At 47.2% G+C, this 13,763-nt stretch overlaps 1 protein-coding gene across 12 annotated transcripts in view; it reads left to right on the top strand.

Moving 5' to 3' along the window:
• DUSP10 (dual specificity phosphatase 10) overlaps positions 1–13,763 on the top strand; it is a 261,089-nt gene that overhangs the window by 221,941 nt on the left and 25,385 nt on the right. The gene's annotated exons all lie outside the window — the stretch shown is intronic.

Here is a 13,763-nt window from a genome sequence, read left to right as displayed (position 1 = left end):
TTTATTTAATCTATTTTGAAAGGATGTATAACCCTATAATACAATGCAGTCTTTTAAGAAATGCTGTGGATGAGAGATAACTTGTATTTGCAGTGACAAATGGAACAGATGAAGAGACCTGTTGTTTATGGCCCATGATGGCAGTTACATACATCCTTTGCCTGATGAAGCAATTCCTTATTTGTGTATTGAGCGTTACTTGTTTGTGTTTGCTCCATGTATAACACAGAGGACATTGCTCACTCCCCTGTCATTTACAATGGCTGCTAATTATGAGCAGTGGAGTCAGACTAGCACAGTGAGTGGTACACAAAGGGCTGCTGATTTTGTTAAACTTCGAGATGGGAACATCTCTATTACCTTCATCAGGAGCAGACTTTATCCCTGCTAGGTGTCCTGTTCTATTTCAGGCCCTCCTGGGAATGAAGGTGTGAGTCAAGAGTTGGGAGGGGGCCAGCCAGAGAACAGGACAGACCTGGGGTTCCTGGGAACTGCAGGACTCCTCTTCTCTTCTGGTCTTGATGCCCTGATGAGAGAGCGGTGGGAGGACAAGGGTAGAGGAGAAGCAGTTCTCTGGCTGTGCTTGGGATTAAAAATGTGTTCACTGGCAGGGAAAGCTTTGGTGATTCATTATCAGAGCCTCCATGGGTCTGAAACAATTTCACCGTACATTTCTCAATCCCTGTTCTGCTCATCCTGCAGATAACTAGGCAACAGGCAAATACTTTTGAGAAAAAGAAATAAAAGTCAGAAGTCAGAAGCAGCATCAGAGCAGCAGCTGGCAGAGCTGGTGCAGATAAGGCTTGTGACGATTTCCATTACCCTGTTGCTCAAGTGGTTACGGTTCAACCATTAAAATCAGTTCAGAACTAAAAACTGACATAGAATTGATCATGTCTAAAACTGAACTCACACATGGAATGGTTTCTATAGCAAAGATCTCTCATTTTTGGCAAAATTAGTAGTAAATAGACTTTCCCCCCTCTGTTAGCTGCAGGCACAGACTTATACATATGGCTTGCAGTTACGGGGCACAGACCTTCATGGGAGATTATCCAGGTGTGGACTCAGGGCTTTGTCCTCAAAATGTGCAGGCAGCTTTATGGCTGAGTGTGAATTGCACCCCAGAGCTTCTCCCTGTGTGCCAGTGAGAGCAGCTCACAAGCAGACATCAGTGGACCTAGCTGTGCTTATTGCTGCTTCTGGACACTCAAATGGGCTGGACTGTGGTATTTGCTGGCCCCTGTCCAGCCATGATGAATATTTTTTATTTGAAAGAAATATATTTTATTTTTTTTTTAAGATAATGCAAACCCTGTTTCATTCTTTTACATTTTTATTTTTTGAACCAGCTTAGGTGATGAGCTCTTTATTCTTAAAAGGGTAATGGAAGACCAGTTCCCATGCCTTTCTGTCCTCCCTACAGCCCCTGAGCAGTGTTGCCGCTGCTAATAGTTGTGTTGTGAGGCTTCCCTTGTGGGCAGGGAAGTACATCTTTGGTATACAAGAAGAAAAGTCCCTTTGGAGGACTTATTTCTGAAGAGGTCATCCTGCACTGTAGGAAGTAAAGAAATAGAGAAGATAAATCTTGAACGTGTTGTGCCTGTACAGACACACAGGAATCGGGAAGCTGCTGTTGTCAATGTGTGTGCAATGCTTCTGGAAATACCTCTTGGAACAATTGTTTTTCCTTAGTGATTTTCTGGGGGGTTTCTGAAACACCAGGTGTGCTTGATCACGGGATGTGGGTGGATTTTCTCTGGCCAAGCAGTGAAGCAGAACGAGAATGGGACGTAACAGGGCCACCGGGATATTCAGGCTGAGAAAGTTAGGGATGTTGAGGACGGAGAAGAGAAGGTTGCATGGAGACCTCATAGCAGCCTTCCAGTATTCTGAAGTGGGGGCTCCAGGGAAGCCACAGAGAGACTCTTTGTCAGAAGTATAGTGATTGGACATGTGAGAATGGCTTCAAACTGAGAGAGGGTAGGTTTAGATGAGATATTTTGGAAGAGGTTCTTTAGTGAATCTCTTGTGAGTGAATTGGTGAGGGTGGTGAGGCATGGGCACACATTGCCCACAGAAGCTGTGGATGCCCCATCCCTGGAAGTGTTCAAGGCTAGGTTGGATGGGGCTTGGAGCCACCTGGTCTAGTGAAAGGTTTCCCTTCCCATGGTAGAGGTGTTGGAATTTGATGATCTTTAATGTCCCTTCCAACCCAAGCCATTCTGCGACACCTTACACCAGAGAAGGGTGTAATCCCCTCTGTGAGGGTGGTAGCTGCCCATCAGGGTACATTAATCTCCTAATGGCTACAGGCTCAGCAGACCAGGCTGGGTCTGTTGTCCCACCTGAAGACAATAATGTAGTCCCAGCTCCCACAGGGCCTGTGTGACCATGACTTAATTAACACTCATCAAGAAAGAATCACTTCATTATATCATCACTTTTTATTTTTACACTCCTTCGATTAAAACCTTGAGTAATTACACACACTGTTGACTTTGGCATCTCCTCTTAGATCTCCAGGGATAAGCAGTGGACAGGGAGGTGACTCAGAGCACTGGAGTTATGCGGGGGTGGTGTCTAATTTAGGCAGGGACAGTTGGGTGCCTCATCTGGGTGGTGTGGCTGCTTCATCTGGATGGCATGGCTGCCTAGTAAGGAAGAGGACTAAAATCCTGAGTGAAAGTCCTGTGAGAGGATTTGGAGCACACCCATATGTTATGTGGAATGACAGTGTTCACCATGGTATGGCTGCACCTGACATGGGGGAAAAAAAATAAAAACCTGTTCTTTACTTTCTTGCTGGCCAGATAGGATTAGTCTGGAAATTAGGAAAACTGCTTTAATCAGACTAATAGTAAATGTACACCCTCATCTAGGAAAAATCCTTTTTATTTTCGAGGAAATGTGCTTGATTTGCCTGATGCAGCATGAATGATTAGCGCAGCCCAGAAATATTTACACAGTGCTCTGTCTTGGTGTACAGGTGATTGTTTTACTTGCTTTTGCTATCAGAACCTTTCTCTTCTGCTAGGTTACAGCTACTTACACTGGCTTCCACAGCATTTTAAGGCTGAGTCACCATCTCATAAATAACATACAAAGTCCTGCAAGTTTTCTGTACCCTTATTACTATATCTCTGTAATTAATTGCCTTATTTTGGAGAAGAAGGAGGGGAAGCAGTGTCCTTTGAGAATGCTTATAAAGGCAAAATTGATCAGCGTTTTAGGAGGAAGAGCAGAATTTGAACAAAAAGGTGGAAAACACCAGGCATTGTTTATGCCATCAGCCCATCTTAGCATGTTGTTGTTTCTCATAGAACAGAAATTCTGATGGGCGTCCTGGCATGTTCTTGTTTGGTCTTGGGCCTGCCCTGGATTCTTCCTTCTGGGATTGCTTCTCACCCTTTTAGACCTAAACAGTCTGGATTTAAATCACCTGGGATCTCTGAGCTACCAATGATCCCCCACTTTGGACAGGATCTGATCTCTCAGATGATCACTTTGGAGCCTGCAAGGCCACTTCTGGAGTATGGCACCCTCTGATTGGATTGCAGAGTACCAGGTTCTCTTTCCCTTGTTTCAGGCAGGCAGCACTGAGGACTGGTCAGCATGCTGACAATGCTCTTAGGATGGACAAGAGCCACTGCTATGACTCCACACAAAACTGCCTTTCAGTGGTGATCAGTGGTGATTGCCAGGAGGCAATCCTGGGGGTCAGTGTGGTTGCCATTGTGAGGGTGGTGTGGGCATTGCTGCCTCAGCCATGGAGGACTGGCACCACCAGTTTTCATCTGTTGTGACTCATTCCAGACAGATCTCATGGGATGAGCCATGAGTTAGGGATCACCTACAAAAGGCCACCATGGTGAGGTGATGGAGCAATAAGGTATTGCAGGGTGATGATCCTTAGGGTAGTGACAGCCTGTCCCACAGCTGCCTGAATATGGCATCCATTGGTTGAGGTGCTGCTTTGAGGCAGGGAAGGGGCTGTGATTAAAGCTTGCCCATCTGGCTCCTGACATCTGCAGTTTGCTGCTGAACATAGAAACAAGGGCTGAGCTGACCAACCCCACACACAGACACTGAAGTGGAGCTGCAGCAGTGCTCACTGAGAGACTCCCATGGGCCGAACAGAGCTGTGTAACCCAAAGCTGGGATGTAAAAATCTCACTAGGAGACGTCTTTCCAATACGTTGCACCTACTGAAGGGCAAAATGCTTCTTCTGGGATCTGGAGCCAGCGCCACTGCTGCTGGCAGGGATTTTACAGCCAACTCAGGAATAGCCATGTAGCTGCCTAGTGAGAACAGGATACTTACAAAGACTGAAGGAGCTCATTAGAGGTCAGGAGAACTACAAGAATTGGCCTGGACCAAGAAAAAGGACTGGTCAGGTGGTGGCTACATGCCAAATTGCTTTCAGCAAGTAACAGGGGGGAAATGATTATTGGTCCAACCAACACATTAATCTCTCAAGGAGGTATCTAAGTAGATGGTAGGTGTGGTGCTAATCTTCAGTGGGCTGGGGAAGCAAGCCCACAGTGTGTAATCTCCACTGCTGACATCTCTTGTCCTTGCACCCTGGTTTCACAATCCATCAGCTGCAGGATCGGCAGCGTGGGAAAACAGAAGTCGTGAGAAATGCCTGGGACATTAACATTAAACCTAAAGAAACTTGGGTTTATATTTAGTGCCTTGCTATATAAGAAAAGGGCACTGTGATTTCCTATTAGGAACAGTCAGCCTAACCCTAGCTGGGTAATCTCCCTGCTAAGTGAGAAAAAACATTTTGCACAAGATCTGTATTTGTGGCCAAGTACTGCTTGCTGTGCTCTCAGAAGGGGGCACAAGGAAGCCAGCTTCCTCTTCTGCCTTGATTACATCATGTCATTTTCCTTCTACCCAGAGGGGTAGAAGTCCCTTAGGAAGTCCCTCAATCTCATGAGTAAACCAAGCAGGATTTGCCATAAAATGTTTAACAATTGCAACCATTGATTATACTGTCCCTCTGCTGTCACTAATTTATGTGCTAGGAGTGTAGTCTGCCTGCTTCAAGTTTGCTTGCAAGCAGGCATCACAGAGACAGACTCATCTGGCAAGAACCAAATTGATCCATAATCTTCTCTTACCCTCTCCAACCATCAGTGTCCTTCCCTCATCTCCTGGTGGCTTTGGTACATTTGGTACATCACAAAGCAAGAGGGGACATCTAAACCATGGTGAGAGAACGTGCTGTTCCCCTTGGAACAACAACCTTTTTAGAGGCTCAGCCAGGCCAGAGCATCACAATAAGTTAAAAGTGGTGGTGACCTACCAAGGAAAGAACTTTGCAGCAGCAACACGTGAGCTGGTCCTGCATTGCATCACCTCACCTGCAGGGATTAGCAGGAGCTTGGCCTCCTGTACCCCCCCAGCAAGTCTTGGCAGCCCCCAGCATCACCGTTGCTGGGCCAAAATTAAGGGGGATCCCAGGTGTGTTGTGGGATTCAGCTGGCAGCTGTTAGAGCAGAAGGAAGTGAGGAGTGGTTTTCTGGTTGGAAAACCAGGCTCTTTGGAGGCAGGAGATGGTTTTGATTAAAATCTCATCCCTTTCAAGGGGAAAATTTTTTTTAATGAAAGCTATGTAAACTCCAGTGGGCCTCACTAGCCCTTGGTACAATTGACTGGCAAGAGAAACACCCTCTGCAGTTAAACTGGTTTGTCATATCAGTGTGAGGAAAATGGTGAATGTAATTATTGCTCACTGCCTCAGGGAAATGGCGGAGGAGGAGGAGGAGGGAGAAAACCTCGTCCTGTGACCCAAAGCACTTTGTTCGTTCACTAATGAGTTGAAATTCTGGAGCCCATTAACATGAACTCCACTTTCCCCGTTGCCTGGCTTTGGCTACATGGGGGTGACCGCTGGTCACTTGACCGTGGTGGGAGGAATGGGATTTGTGAGACAAGCAGAAGGTGCCGAGAACTCCCTGCTGTACCTGCTTGTCCCATGCTGGTGATAAAGCAAGCTGTGGCTTGCACTGAGGTAGTCATAAGTAGAACAAGGTCAACTGCCTATTTCAGTCAACATGACAGAAATAGAGTTGATCTCAATAAGATCCCAGCTCTTTCTTCCTGTTAGCTCCTCAGTTCCAATTTTAGGATTGCTGTAATCAAGCTGAGGAAGAAGCTGTTTATCCCATGGAGGGGAAGTTGCTTGAGGCCCAGGCTGGAGAAGAAGAGTTGCTTGAAAATATACTTTAAGAAAGGTTTCACCAGCCCCTGGGGAGGGTCTGTGTGGTTCAGGAGTTGGTCCCATCAGTGTAGCCATGTAGAAGGTAAACTGGTTAGAAGAGAACCTGTTCTCCTTTCCTTCTGGCAGCAGCTGCACTGAAGGAGGGAGGTAGTTGGGCCAAGCCATCTAGTTGGCCAAGAACAAGTTTCCAGGTTTGCAAGTCTGCACATTTGTTAAACTGTTAAAACTCTGGCTTTGCATAGAGCCTCCCCTGCCTGCTGCCAGGGAATATTGATGTTCTTTTCACTGAAGGTGAGATACTGACAGCTCTGTCTAATACAGACAGAAACGGGGTGAGGTGGAAAATGGCACTGAATGCTAATCTAAATGCAGCAACTCACAGTGCAAAGCATCCACCATAAACAAATGAGCGAGGATGTTCTCTTAGGAAAAATGTTTGGAGTGGTTTCGTGAGAGTTCAATTAGTTTCCTCCAAAACACCTGCAAATGCCAGAGTGCAGCGCTGCTGATGGCTGACTGAAGTGCTTTCCCTTGAAGCCTGCTTGTGTGGTCCTCCACCCCTCCTTTCTGTGGGCTGGTGGGAGGGCTGGGAGCCCAGTGTCCTTCCACCTGGTTAATCAGGTGAATGAGCCGTGCCATTCATGCCCCAAGAGAGGCTGTGGAGGCTCAGGTGGTCTTTGAGCAAAGGAGCAGAGCTGATGATTTCCCTGCATGAGTGGTGTTTGCCCGTGGGTCTCTTCTGCTCTGTGCCCCTTTGCTGTTTTGGCACAGAGCCTGGTGCAAATTCAAGAACAGACCTGGTGCAGGGAGAGGTAGAGGAAGGGGGATCTGTGCCTCTTCTGCTGGTTCCTGTCTTAGTGCCAGCAGAGGGCTGGCAGCGAGGCAGGAGCAGCAGCTGGAGGTGACGCAGGCACAAAATGCTGGGTTAAAAAGTTGCCTGCAAATCAGGGCAGCTAATGCCAGTTATCTGGGCTGCTATTTGACCCCCAAAAGTCAGGTCACTTCTGCCAGTGAGTGAGGCTGGTGAGAGCACAGCTCTGCTATTGACAGAAATCTGCTGTCTGGAAAGGCTTCATTTGCATTGTACTTTTTCACACCCCTGACCTTTGGAGCCTGACTAGTGTTTGCCAGCAAGCAGGACCAAAACAGTGGTCCAGGTGGAAGGCCCAAAGTGAAAGCTTGCTCTGAAGGATGAGAACCAGGAGCTGCCCTTCCCAAATTAGGGCTTTACAGGGCTGCTGCTCAAGTAGCTACAGCGGCACTTGAAACCAGCATCCCTGATGATCTGTTCTGGTACACGTCCAAGTGCAGATAAGTCATAAAGGTCATATTCCTGTCTTGCTTCCCCTTTTGTTTCTGAGGCTGGAGGCAAAAATATGCAAGACAGAGTATTCTCACTGTTGTGGCTCAGGAGAGAGGGGCCACGTTGGTCCATGAAGGAAAAACAGGGAGAGCACACACACCAAAGGTAGGAGTTGTCACATTCAGCAGGCAGGGAGCCATCCTCCTTGGCATGAGAAGCAAAGGCTTGTCACCTGGCTTTGCAGGGGGGTAGGAAGGCCCAGGTCTGCCCAGGATGACACCTCCAGCATGTCTCAGCTGGGGTCCTGAAAGGAGCCCCAGAAGGGCCCTGTCCCACTGCATCAGCCGCAGCATGCCCTCCCTGCCCGAGCACATCCTCCCGCAGCCGCCCGGCTGCCAGGCCAGGACAATCGGATATTTGCCTGTGGGAAGGAGACCTTGTGCACGCAAGGCACTGTGTGCCCCCACAGCATCGATCGGGCGGGTTGGGTGTGACGGGGAGCGGAATTTGGCCCAGCTGGCTCTGCTCAATAGCTCTGCAGCACTCTCGGCTCATAGAGATTGTCATGGCAGTGACTGTCTGTGCACTTATTTTCCAACAGAGCCAATTTGAATTATTCACCTTCCCTGATCTCTTTCTGAAGCCAGGAGGGACTAGCCTTTATGACCCCAAACTGCTGAACAGAGTTATGGGAGTGACTCCAACTGGACTTTTTCCAGCCTTCTTGCTCTACTCCTCGTCACCAGTGTCTTCCCCTTTGGCTCTCCTAAGGAGAGACAGAGTGAGGGATCTCACCCAAGCTCTAAGAAAAGGAAGTAAGACTGTGTCTGGCCTGGAGGCAATTTATAAATAAAGACCTTCAGAAAGCAGTTCTTTTTTTCTTCTCTTACTCTTTTACTCCTTTCCTCCCAAGCACTTGTCCCCTCCTGGGAAGCACACATGTGCCTGTCCTGTCCTACTGATGTGCTCCTGATGGGTTGCTTCATGCTGGTGGTGTGGAGGCTGCAGGAACACACCTGAAGACTTCTTGTAACCAGGGTCTCTTCTGCTCTCTCAGATTCAAGTACCCTGGGGAGACCAGTAACTGCCTGTTCACTCAAACAGCTGCAGTTTAAATGGGAAAATCATAATGATAAAAGGACTGTTAAGAAAATAATAATCTCTGTGTGAACTGTTGAGATTCCTTGCCAGGCTGCAGCCAGAGATGATTAGAGAACCTTAAATAAAAATGAGCAGGTTGGAACCAGGCAGGTTTAAAAAATGAGCTGACTTTACTGAAGCAAACTCCTATTTAATCATTCCTCTGTTGCTTTAAAGGTGGCATATGCAGCCAAGTAAGTGGAAATATGTTTGTTTTGAAGGCCTTGGTAAATGTCATATAGAGGAATTAAAATGTCAATCTGTAGCTGCATTTATTTAATGAAATTGTATTAACAAGGCTTTGAGCACATATCATCTCACTCCAGCATCTTAAAGGTGTTGAACCACTTCCCACTCTTCCCAATGTGCAGCCATCCCCACACTCTGCTGGCAGAAGAGTCAGGGGGTTGCTGATGGGGGTGCTGGAGGCAAACACCCCCAGGTTAGATTGTCCCCTAATCATCAAACTAACTCATCCATCTGCAGCAGCTCAAGGTGTTCGCAGGGTGGTCTTGAGCTGTCATCTGCCACCAAGTACGGGAAAGGCCAGGATGTCTGCAAGGGCTGTGGGGTGAGTATCTGACCACAGTCCCACAGCAGTGGCTCAGAGCTGAACTGGAGCAGGCATGGCCAGGAGATGTGGGCTGGCTTCACCTGTCTGGCTGCCTGTGTTGTTGCTTTCTTTAAAGGATGCTGGTCACCACCATGACCTCCTTGCCCTAACTGTCCTGTGGTGTGCCCCAGGGAAGGGACACCTGGCATCACCTGTGCCTTACCAAACCCACACAGGCTGGTAACTGTGCAACAAAAACATCCACGTAGAGTTACAGTGCCAGAGCTGTTGCATTTCAGTTTCTCACTTAGGTCATTTTATAGCAGCTTCCCCACTGGGGATAAGCCATAAAAAGCAAGCAGGAGTACCAGGATGCATCTTTATGTTTACTACTGGCTCTGATTTTCCTTATAAATTCATTTTGTGCACAGTTTCAATCCCACCCCCTTGCTTAGAAGATGAACTGTTTTTCTAAAACAGGTTGTTTCCTCTCGTACCAGACAATCCCTTAAAAGGAAAGCCTGTGTTTTACTAAGGCACCTTTAAAACAGGCTTCCAAAAGAAAGGCAGAAGAGGGATATATTTTTATCTTTTTCTTGCAAAAGGCTAACACAGTGGCTAACAATGGTTTCTCAGCTTTGCCTGTGTAGTGAACTGACATTTCTAACAAGGACAAACAAAGGCGCCATGTGATGTATTAAAACTTAACAAGACTCAAAGAGTGCTTAAAAACAAATGGGAAAACTTAAGTAGTGAACACGTAAAAGTTCAGCCTAGCCCCCAAGGACATTTCTTTTAGCCAGTTCATGTGACACCTGATGAAGTGCGAGCTACGGGTTTGCAGTTGAAATACTGTGCTGGCTAACACCTTTGTTTTCCCCAGTTTCCCAATTTGCTGCTCCACCTTGTAAGCTGTTGTGTCACTTTAGAGAAGTCACTCAGCCTCTTGCTTCCCATTTCTGCTGGTAAAATTGGGAACTTGCATTGCTCTGTCCAAATGACAGTCTCAGGGGGGACAAGCATCTGTCCTTTGTTGTCTTTACACACAGCCTGTTACTGTGAACTCCTGGCTTTGGTTGTTACTGTGCCCCTAAAACCAGAGAGCAGCCAACATTGGAGTGCCCCATTCTGCAGTCATGCGTACAACAGGTGAAATCCTTTCTTCAGGCATGACTCCAGAGATTTGAATGTTCAGGGGATGGGACAGCACATCATCTTCTCTGCTTAGGTGCAGGGCAGGTGCTGTACATGGCTGTGTTGATGAAGGCAATTATGATCTGGGTGTTTTTCTAAACAAGATAAAAGGTCCCTGATTGTAGAGTGGAAGAATGGTTGATGTGGAAGAATTTTTTCAATAAGAAGGAAATGTTTAGTTTGAGAGCACTTAAGAGGTGTCTGTGTTGTTGGTGAGAATTTTGATGGCTTCTTTTTCATGTCTGTTAAATATTCAGCATGTTCTTTTAGCAATCTTTACCCTTTCTGTGAGGTTGAACGGGTTTGATTGGATTTTATGCAATTAGTATACTGTGAGAGTTTGTGAGGATTTGCTTCAATTCTGAGATGATTTCACTTTGTCTGCTTGTGGTTTTCTTCAAATGTCTGAGCAAGTGCACCATGGTAGCAAAGGCATTTGAGGAAAATAAATGTCAAAATCCCATGTGCTGCTACTTCTGCAAGTGGGAATTTAACTAAGGTCTGCCAGCTTCCATAGTAAGAATCCTTGTGTGCTTTTCAGAAAATAGAAGTTTAGTTTTCAGGGAATAGATAAGTCTTGTCTGTTTTGGGTGTTGAATTACAGAGAGCAAAAACATTTAGAAAGCTGTTCATTGAATATGCTCAGAAAAAAAGTTACGGTGGGATGTGGTTTCTGAGAGCAGGAAAAAGGCCAATCTTATGTCATAGGCTAATAAAATGTATTAAGCATGAAGTCAGTAAAGTTGTGTAGGAAATCCTCTGAAAATGGGGTGGGATAGCAACTTAAAGTCCACATTCTTAGAAAAATAAAAATTTAAGTAAAATATGAGACAAAATAACACTTGGCCTCTCTTTATATTGTAAGAAAACTTGGCAAAGGCCAAGTATCCTTCAGAAGGGAGCATTGCTTGCTGTGAGTAAGCTCTGCACAGCTCTCCTGTGAGGAGAACTCTTCCACAAGCAAGTCACAAAGCATTTTCTTGGGGTACATTGTTAGTACTGTACTGAGAAGTTTGGTCAGAAAGTAAAAGGTTGCTAAATCAATGATTCCAAGTGTTTTCTAGCAAATATTTGCCTTAGGAGATGTCTAGCTTTGGGAGATGCACAAACAGGAACATGGTTTCCAGCTGCCCTGGTTGGAGGGACCGTTTCAGGTGGTGAATTGAACACAAGCCCATGGAGAGCTCCTTCCCCAAGCCCAAGTGTGGCCTGAAAGGGAGGTTTTGAGGGAAGTACAAGCAGCCCCCCTCTGCTGTGAGCCCAGTGCCAACCTCAGCAAGCCTCGGACAAAGAGGAATAGAGAGCATGGAAATGCTCCAGTGGTGTCTCTCAGTGGCACCTCTGGGGAGCTGACCAGTGTTTGTGGAGTCTGAGACCAGTGCATTTCTCCCTGTTTGCTCCCTTGCTGGGGAGGGCAGCTGTTCATGCAGCAATTGCACAGCACTGTTAAAGCCTGCATTGATGCTGGGTAGCCTGGGGACTTATATTTTATAATACCTCCAGACAGTGGTCTTTGCTGGGTGAAGTCACTCTGTGACTTAATTGCTCAAAGTCTTTCCCCACATTTGCTCTCAGAGGGAGCAGATTGCTGGAGGTGAAGCTGTTACTTAAAAGTGAGAGCCTTCCCACACATCCCCTTCCTTCCCAGCGAGCTGGGAGCTGGTGCCCTGCTGTGGTATCACAACACTGGAAACCAAAAGCCTGAGTTTGTGCTGGATAAGTTGCTGTCCTACAAGGAAAATTTAGGAGAAGCAACTGATTGTTTAAAGAATGGCTGTGAGGAAAAGGATTTGACTTGCTGTTTACCTTAGAACTATTAAGGGAAAAAAATCAAGTATTCAGTGCTTCTAAAATCTTGCTCTCTGTTTTTTTTTCTTTTTTTCTTTTTAATCTGAGCTGCTGGATGATGATATTACTGCACTTATACTGTTTTGTTTTGTTTTGTTTTGTTTTGTTTTGTTTTGTTTTGTTTTGCAATAGACCCAGTTGGATTGGAAGTTACAGCTTGAAAATCCCAGTTGAAAAATTAATTATCCGCATACATTCCAGAACCAAAATCTTTGGGGACTAATTTAGATTCAATGTTATCATGCTGAGAACTTCTTACCAGCTCTAACTTCATCTTTCCTCCTATAGCTCAAAGTGTTGGGATTTATGGTTGTAGGTGAAACGCTTTGTCACTCCCATGGTTAGGAAGGACATGGAAGGATGCATTGCTTTGGAGGTGCCACTTTCCCTGTCTCTAACTTGGTGGATTGATACGTGGTGGACTGGTACACGATGAGATGTGGTTACTGAACCAGGAAATGTGTAAATAGATTGCACAGTGAGGAAGGAAGGGGTGCAGAAATGCCGTGCTGCTGCCAGGTACCCTCCTAGTGTGTGTGATGAGCTGATCCGTGTGGCTTGAAAATCAATTCTCGCCTTGTAGTGCTCACGTAGCAAGGGTGAAAGCTCATTATTTCGCCCATGTCAGCCTCTGACAGAAAGAATGAAAGGGATTCATGCTTATCCTTGTAACAAATCCTTAAAATCTTGTCCTCCAGCCTGTTCTGCCTTCCTTTTTACACTGGGAGAGTCCAGTCTAATCTGAACATTCAGGATCTTTACTGGACAATGTGCCACAGCTGGGTTCTATCTGAGTTTCCACAACATGGAGCATCTGGATCTATCTTTAGTCAGGGGGTAAGGCAGGCAGGGGCCTCCGGTCCTGGCTGTCTCTGGGCAGTGTGGGGTGCATCTCCTGCGCTCCCTGCCATTTACTGCTTTTGTGTGAGGAAATTACTGTTCTTCTCCTCACAAGTATTTAGTGTGGACTTACTCTTATCTGCTCCAACTTCACCCTTCCTCCTGCAGCTCAAAGCGTTTGCATGCTGGGCTGTAGGTGAAACTTTCCAGTGCTCCCACGGTCAGGGTGGACTGGTAGGAAGAATCATTCTGGAGATGCCCCTTTCCCTGTCTCTGCCTTGGTGGGTTGATGCGTGACGGACTGACCCACGAGGAGATGTGGTTGCCGGGTTTTCTTCCTCCCGAGTACCTCGGGCGGGCTTGTTTGTGACAGGGACGGACTGTTTGGAAAAGCACCTGAACGGCATCCTCTCGGGCTGGCGCCGCTCGCTCCCTGCCGAGCCGCTTGCGGCGGGGCTGGGGCGGACGGGCAGTGCCCGCTGCGGCCGCGCTCCGGGAGCGGGGCTGACGCTCTCCTGGCCCCGGTGGCTGGTGCCGCTGCCCCGTTCCCGTGGCCGGACGCGGGGCGCTCCCGGGCGCTCCCCGTCCTGCGGGGGGCGCTGCCGCGGGGCCGCGCGCGCGGGCCGCCCCCGCCCGTCCGCGGGGAGCA

Source organism: Cyanistes caeruleus, chromosome 2, assembly GCF_971803275.1.
Source record: "Cyanistes caeruleus chromosome 2, bCyaCae1.hap1.1, whole genome shotgun sequence".
Classification (NCBI taxonomy): domain Eukaryota; kingdom Metazoa; phylum Chordata; class Aves; order Passeriformes; family Paridae; genus Cyanistes; species Cyanistes caeruleus.
The sequence above is the reverse complement of the archived record's forward strand: the minus strand, read 5'-3'. Positions and strand labels throughout refer to the sequence as shown.